The sequence below is a fragment of the Canis lupus genome, chromosome 26, assembly GCF_048164855.1.
Source record: "Canis lupus baileyi chromosome 26, mCanLup2.hap1, whole genome shotgun sequence".
In the NCBI taxonomy this organism is placed as follows: Eukaryota; Metazoa; Chordata; class Mammalia; order Carnivora; family Canidae; genus Canis; species Canis lupus.
Window position 1 is genome coordinate 17497795 of NC_132863.1, and position 8027 is coordinate 17505821.

The following is an 8027-nucleotide window of genomic DNA, read 5'->3' on the forward strand; positions in this document are numbered from 1 at the left end:
ATTGAGAGTCTACACTATATAAATCTACTAATGATGGATGAGAATGGAAGTAAGCAAAGCCTTCTTATAATGCTATAATGTCACTTGGGTCAATGGTTCCCATACATTGGGAATTCATAGACAAGTTACAATTTCAAAATGAAATAAAATCCAGGGTTGCCAGATTATAAATTTGCCAAGGAAGGACATTAGAACAACAAATAATAAAATATCATGAAGGATGAAATCCCTTTCTCCAGGGATCAAGGGGTAAAATGGCCCCTGCTAAGCATTTAATCAAATCCTAACAAGCTGTTCTGTCAGATTTCTGCCTCGTCTTTGTGTCGCTGGAAGAGCAATTACGGGATATAGCTGAGTATGACCAGCTGCTTATTTAAGAAAATCCAAGCAGTCACAATTTGAAGATGGGTGTGGACAGGAGGTTCAGGTGCTGGTGAGGTAAATGAAGTGACCCTATTTCACGTAATAAAGGAACATCTAGAACCAAGCTTGTTGTAGAGAGGCAGCCTTGCTCATTATGAGCTGTAGAAAAATACTTTTCTTTGTCCTAATGGACTTAGTTCATATGTTGTAAACTGGTTGATGATAGGTCTAACCTGGTGTGAAAATGCATTCTGTTGGACCACATATTATTTTAAAAATTGAATACTTTCAAGGGTGCCTGGCTGACGTAGTCAGAAGAGCATGTGACTCCTGATCTCAGTCAGTGTCATGAGTTTGAGCCCCATGTTGGGTGTTGAGATTACTTAAATAAAACTTAAAAAAAATTAATACTTTCAGACAGGTATGAGTGTACTTTTCAGCTCAACAAAAATTACATTTCTTTGTGTATTATAGCTGATTCACTTTATTCATCAACATCGCCTATTTGGCCCAAGAGGCGTATGACACTTCTACTCCTAGGTTACAGTAGGGATTGATAAACTACATCTGTGAAGGGCCACATAATAAATATATTAAACTTTATGGGCTACATGGTCTATGTTGTAAATAATCAACTTTGGCATCGTAGCATGAAAGCAGCCATAGCAATAAGTGAATAAATAAGTGTGATTGTGTTCCAATAAACTTTATATACAAAAATTTGGCCCCAGGGTTGTAATTTACCAAATCTCTGATCTATATTATAGTGTTCTCTATAATTAATATTTGATCTTGGAAGACGTTATATATCTTTTTTTTTTTCGTTATATATCTTTGATGTATGTGAAGACATACACTACCAGTCTGACTGGCCAATCAGAAGAATAAGTGGATGTATGTGTAAATCATTTGATTGGACTTTCCTCTGAGCACTTTACTATAGCACTTACCTCAGGATAGCATTCTAAATTGATTAAAGTGCATAATGCACAATGGAAAAGAAACCATAAAAAATAGAATTTAGAAAGAGTAGCATTTTGAAGAAAGGCCTCCATTTGAAATCAGGGCAGTAATATTAAGTAATATATATGTCTATAAGAGACCACACAAATAATTTACCAATAAGCTTTTCCCTTGAGCTCTACAGATAATCATGTCTAGTGGGCAATTTTATGGGAGTTTTATGTTATTATTTTTAAAAAATCTCAAATCCTTAGGTAGGCTCAAATGAAGCTCACTAAGATCCATTTTTCTCCTCTTCTTGGCACACAACTTAATTATAAGCCCCTTGTAGTCAGGTGAAGGTCACATGATTGAGCTCATACCAATGGAATGTTGGTGAAGTGAGGTAAGCCCTTTCCAGGACAGGCTAATAAAGCATCTGTTATTTATGACTCTTCCTCATCTTCCCCTTCTATGGCAACCTCAAAGCCATGTGCTGAAGATGGCAAAGAACACTATGGAAGAAGCCTGAGCCCCTGAGGTACCTCATGAAAAAGATCTAATTAGTAGAGTTGCCCTGGACTTTATGAGAGTGAGAAATTTTTATTGTATTAAGTTGCTAATACTTAAGATGGGTATTGGCAGCTAGCCCACCTGAACAAATACACAGATATATAGCTACAACCTAGTGTCATGATGGGATAGAGAAAAAAGGAACAGATCAAGGAGGAGAGGGAAACGTGGTCTGTGCAAAAAGAGAAGCAGCCCGGTGAGGTTGATCCTCCATGATCCACCCACATCATGGTCCACATGGAAATGGGAGCTGTACAAGGCACTAAGGAGTAACTGACGATGGATATCTTAGGACAGATATTCAAATGAAAGGTGGCTCTTGAAAATAAGAAGTTGATGTATGCTGTGGCTATATACAAATAATCAGAGTAGGATATATCTGTTGGAGTTTGCATAAATGTGTTCTTATTCTTCTTATCTTGTCATACACCATTTATAACTTTATCAAGGATCAATCTTTGTTCAGAGAACCATTTGAAAATCATCACCCTAAGATGACATAGGGATTTTTCAAGAGCGTGGCCAGTCATGGAAACATGGACTAAAGGAAAAACAGAGGCCATCATTGGTTATGTCTACCTCAGTATCACCCGAGGAAGAGAAGGTCAGTCAATCATGTTTGGCTATTTCCCATCCCACTGGAAAGAATACTCTTAACATGAAAATGGATGCATAGAGTGGCTAGCCATCGGACTTTTGATGTTTTGATCCTGTTGACAAAAATAGTCTCACTATAAAGTAGATGATTCAGGCTATCTTAGCTACCCTTAAACATTTAATTTGTCTAGTTCCTCTTGTTCTGATTCCGGAATGTACAGGTCATGATGACCTCAAAGTTTCTCATTCCTCAATGCTTATATGTCTTATTATAAATTATAATTGGCATTTTAGTTTTATGCCATCTGATTAATTTGGATAACTCATAAAGTGACATAAAAGTTTTATGCATCCATCTTATAAGCTGGGATAACATAAGTTTGGTTCTCAAAGATGCAACTATTCTTGGTGAATTAACAAGTTCAAGTTTATTAGTTTGCCAAGTTGAGTGCTAGACACAAGACTGTGGTATTTTCACCAAGAAAGCAAATACCACCCTCTGAGGATTTTTAGCAGATAGCTTGTCTTCTCATGTCTAATGTAAAGTATGCATCACACATAGCTGATATAAGCACTTTTCTTACTTACATTTCTACTGTTCTATCTTTCCACATGGTCTTCTTTTTTTAAAGAATTTATTTATTTATTTATTTATTTATTTATTTATTTATTTATTTATTTATGAGAGACACAGAGAGAGAGGCAGAGACACAGGCAGAGGGAGAAGCCGCCTACATGCAGGGAGCCCAATGGGGAACTTGATCCCGGGACCCTGGGATCACGCTCTGAGCCAAAAGCAGATGCTCAACCGTTGAGCCACCCATGTGTCCCTCCACATGGTCTTCAACATTAAGGAGGTTTCAACTAAAGGTAACAGAATACCCAATTTTGAAAATAAAGGAATTGCATCAATACAGACAATCCTTGTAGGTCTTTTGACTCTATTCTCTCCTATGTGTTAGCTTTATCCTAATAATCAGTTTAGCAGATAATCAGTTTAGCAGAACTGATTATCAAATAGACACAGCAATATCCAGAGATGGAAAAGACTAGGTATTTTTTATATTTCTTTTTAAGAGCTACAAAACCTTTCCCAGAAACTTCCCAATATGCTTCTTTCAAATTTCACTGGTCGGAATTTTATCACTTGTCTATGCCTAAATTTGCACTAAAAATGTGACCACTGTATGTGGCTTATGACAATCTAGGTCCACGTTCCTAGGGTCAGAGAGTCACCTGAATCTCTTGGGTTTACCTGAAGCCCTTGATCACAGTAGAAGGGCAGATACCTTAGCAAAATCAGAATTCTGCTACTAAGGAGAAAAATGTAGAAATAGATGATAGATAATGTGGTAGATGTCTACAAATATGGCTACAAACAATTTCTTGTATGTGATTATCACTTCTCTCTACTTTCCCTCCTACTGAATCAAGGCTGGCCTTGTGATGTGCTTTGACCAAGTGAATGTGATGAGCTAATAGTCTGTGACTTAAGAATCATGTTAAGTTTCCTTTCTCATTCTTTTTCATCCTTTTGGCAACATTACATTACAGCTGTCATGTAAAGAAACTTGGAGAGCAGTTGTGGAGAAAGAAACATCTAGTCAGCCCCTTATTGTTCTGGCCACTCATGCTGAGTGAAGCCACCTTCAGACTTGTCAGTGAAACCATCTTGAATGTTCTAGTGCACGCCAAGCTCATACTTGAATTTATCTGCGTGAGTGATCCTAGATACCACCACATGGACCATAAGAACCACAAGGGGAGGAGCTCAGCCAATGCCCAGAACTGTGAGAAATAATACATGTTGATTTTTAAACTACCAAATCGGAGTGGTTTGTTTCACATACTAATAGGTAACTATCTCAGTCCATTGTCTTTTTTTAAGGTAATATCACTAAGAACATTTAGTCATAAATTTAAAAATTTTTGGTAATGTCTTTCATTTCTTTCTGCCATATTATTTTAGATTTGTGCATATTTTTAGGCTCAGATAAGGAAGTAAAATTATGTTTCTAGGAGAGTGTATATTTCTGGGACTCACTGCATTTGAGGACAACTCAACTATGTGCCTTGGGATGAAATCTGAGTCAACCACAGCCCTGGACAAAGGCAATCAGCAACATGTCTGTGCACAGGAAGCACTCACTCATAGTAAAATTCCAGTTGAACTGAAATCGCCAAGATGCACTACTACTTCCCTGTCTGTGCCCTTATTTCACCTCTGTGTGGACATGAGGTGATAGACACCCTTATGTTGTCCTTGGGCAGTTGGATAGATACACATTCTTTTAAAAAGGCATTTTGATATTAGGGATAGATTCCTGATGATAAACAGCAATGACTTGCAGATTTAGGGCAAGTATTGCTAAGAAAAATAGATTTATGAGAATTTAGAAGCTATTCAGGTTTCTGCATCATCTCATTAAGTTTCAGAATGAAAGACAGCCAGATAGACTTGGTTTATGAATTCAAAGGACTAGAAAGATCCTGGATACACCATCTTCTTTATAATTAGATCAAAATCTAAACCCTTTACATAAATAGCACTCTCTCCTTTTAGAGAATTCCAGGGAACAAATACCCTCATTTCTCCATGTAGCACAAAGAACTGTTCATGGAAACCCTACTCCACTCTATCTACATTTATCCAAACTTCCAGTGCAAATCCAGGTACACATAAATGCACACACAATACAGCCTCAAATGAATTAAAACCAAATTCTTAATGCCATAATCTCAACCCATTTTATTTTTCTCTGGACTTCATAAACAAAATAGCAATCCTCCCTATTCTAGTGCACCTACCTGTAAAGGTGTCAGGAACAATGGAATTCTGTAATGAAAATTGTTGCAGTCTAACACTGAGGACTTGTTATATAATCTTTTATATAATGCAAAATGTAAAATACCCACAAATGCAAAAGATTACCCACAAATGCAGCTTCTCTCTGTATCACTGAGTTCTTATGTGATTTATAATCTCCCTGAAGCTCCTCTTCCATAGGAAGGCAATAAGGCTCAATTTAGCAGTAAGTGCCTTAAAGGTAAAAGTGTGCTAGAAAGAAAATGGTTTAAGTGGGGAGTAAGGGAAATTCTAGAATAGATTATATCTTGTGCCATCTTGGGTCCAAGTCACAAAGTAAAGAACCAGAGGCATGAAACTCTTTTATAAAATTCACTGTAGCCATAGTTCTAGCAAGGAAGTTCCTTTTGTTAATAGTCATTAATATTTTCAGTTGAAATACTAATTTAATTGTTAAATCATCAACTATCTTACTGAAAAGTGAAATCTTTAGTCAGACCACTTATAGGTGAGCCATATTTTTCATGATTGTAAGTTTCACTGTTCCATTATTCATCTGGGCCTATAAAATTAACATCCGTTTCTTCATTAACCTTTTATATTTAATCATGTAGTTGAAAGTCACATTGTCTAATAATATGAATAGCAAGAAGTAATTATAATGATGTAATGGTAAGTGAAAAAATCCAGAAACAAATACTATACCATATGTATGTAGAAATAAAACAGGAGGGAAGTTCAGCTAAATGTAATAAGGGTCTCTATAGTATGTGTACATGCTTATGCGTGTCTATGTTTTATCATTTTCTTTAAACTTGAATATATTTTCAAAAAAATATGATAGGCCATTTTCCATAATATAAAAAGCCTCTTTCTAGAGAGATTGATCAAGATAGATCTGTTGAAAGGCTACAGACCTAAGAGCCAAAAAAGACCAAAAAGAAAAAAAGGAAAATTCACAGATTAAAAAAATATTATTGGAGTCTATACTCTAAAATCTAGAAAGCTTTACTTGAAGACCTCAGAAGAAACTACAGAGAAAAAGAAAAAATAATTGAGCTTGCTTGATTTTTATGATTCTCTTTGGAGAAAATTGTCTTCATCAAGACTTCAATATCAATGCCCGAACCCAGGCAGGTAATGGGAGGGACCATGGAGAGTGTGTCCTCTGGGGTCACAGGGTCTCAGGAGCAGAGACTCCTGGCCTGCTACTTCCAAGGTTTTATATTCAAGACAGTTTATCTTCTCTGAGGCTCAGTTTTCTCATCTGTTAAATAGGGGAAAGAATAGTGTTTGTCTCAGAAGGTCATTGTGAGAACTGTCCATGTATATAAAGAACCTACTGTGATTTTTGCATCATAGTATTATTACTATGAAAACAAACCTTCTTGCATGATAAAGAGGATGCTGTTTGTAGCAGTTAAATTACAGGAGGGAAAAAAAAAACAAAATATCTTTGAGTAGCAGCTCTCTTAGAATTCTAGGACATTTGGCACTTTAAGCTTTTAAAGATAAATATATTGAATGTCTAATGTAATACCTAGCTTGTAAATTTTAGGGCAAATTTGTAATATAATAAAGGTGTCTTTTTTATGGTCATTGTGAGTACTTCACAATGTTTTAAGGTTCTGTGGTAATAAACATAATGTTATACTTCTTTTGTTTTCCAAATTGATTTTAAAGATCTTACTGATGCCCTGGTAAATATTTTACAATGGACTCTTTGAGGAGAAATACAGCATTGATTTGAAGCTTTGCTAAATTCCATGGGATAAATACTGCAATCATGGCCAGTTTCAAACTACCAATATGATGTCACTTGAAGCAGCACTTAGGAAGAAATGCACAGAACACCATTCTTTAGTATTTCTAGTGTAAAGGCACAATAGACTTAATTCACCTCAATAGTCTAGATTATGGTAAAACATAGTAAAAAATTAACAAGAACTGGATTTTTGAAAATTTGTTACCTTAGTTTTTAATATAATGAATTGTAAGTTTATATGATTTAGTTTTTAATAATGGCTGTGTTTAATAGCTCTCAAAATTCCTGAAAATTTAGCAACTGGCTCTCTTGAGCTATGAGGGGCTGGCTGCAGCACACCATCCTGTGCTAGTTACTGTACAAGATATGAAGATGAATGACTAAAGAAATATTCAAACATTACTAAGTGCCCATTCTATGGAAATCATGTCCACAAATATTACTTCACTTGATATACATATGAGGTCAAAGCAGGTCATTATTCTATTTTATCATTATTCCATTTTACTGAAGAGGAAATTGAGGTTCAGAGAGGTTACCAAACCAACCAGTATCAGGGTTATTAAGGGATAGGACAGATATCACAAACTGGGTTTCCGAAAGGGAGCAAGCAGGTAACTGGACAAATGGAAGCAACCAAATTGGGTATAAAAATCTGAGCAACTAGAGGTGGGTAAGGGCTATGACCAGCAAAATTAACAGCTGCCACTTTTGAAACACTAAGTACCAAGCACTGTATTGAGTCTTTGCATATATGAACTCATTTAATCTTCAAAACAACTATGAGGAGAGTATCTTACTATCTCTACTGTATAGATGAGGAAACTGAGATTCAAAAGGTTGTCTTAAGTCACACTGTTAGTAAATGGTGGAGCTAGACTAGAATCCCAGCCTGTCTATGACAAGAACCCCTATGAATGCCTCATTTAAAAAGAACAATTGCTAGTCACCTTGGATGTGCTGATATATAAAAAATGTGAG

General features: G+C 35.9%; 1 long non-coding RNA gene across 1 annotated transcript; it reads left to right on the forward strand.

Moving 5' to 3' along the window:
- Positions 1-1781: 1781 nt before the first annotated feature.
- Positions 1782-4266, forward strand: LOC140617852 (uncharacterized). Its single transcript, XR_012018007.1, has 4 exons — positions 1782-1846; positions 2328-2482; positions 3170-3345; positions 4030-4266. It is a non-coding gene; the product is annotated as an uncharacterized lncRNA (long non-coding RNA).
- The last annotated feature ends 3761 nt before the right edge of the window (positions 4267-8027 follow it).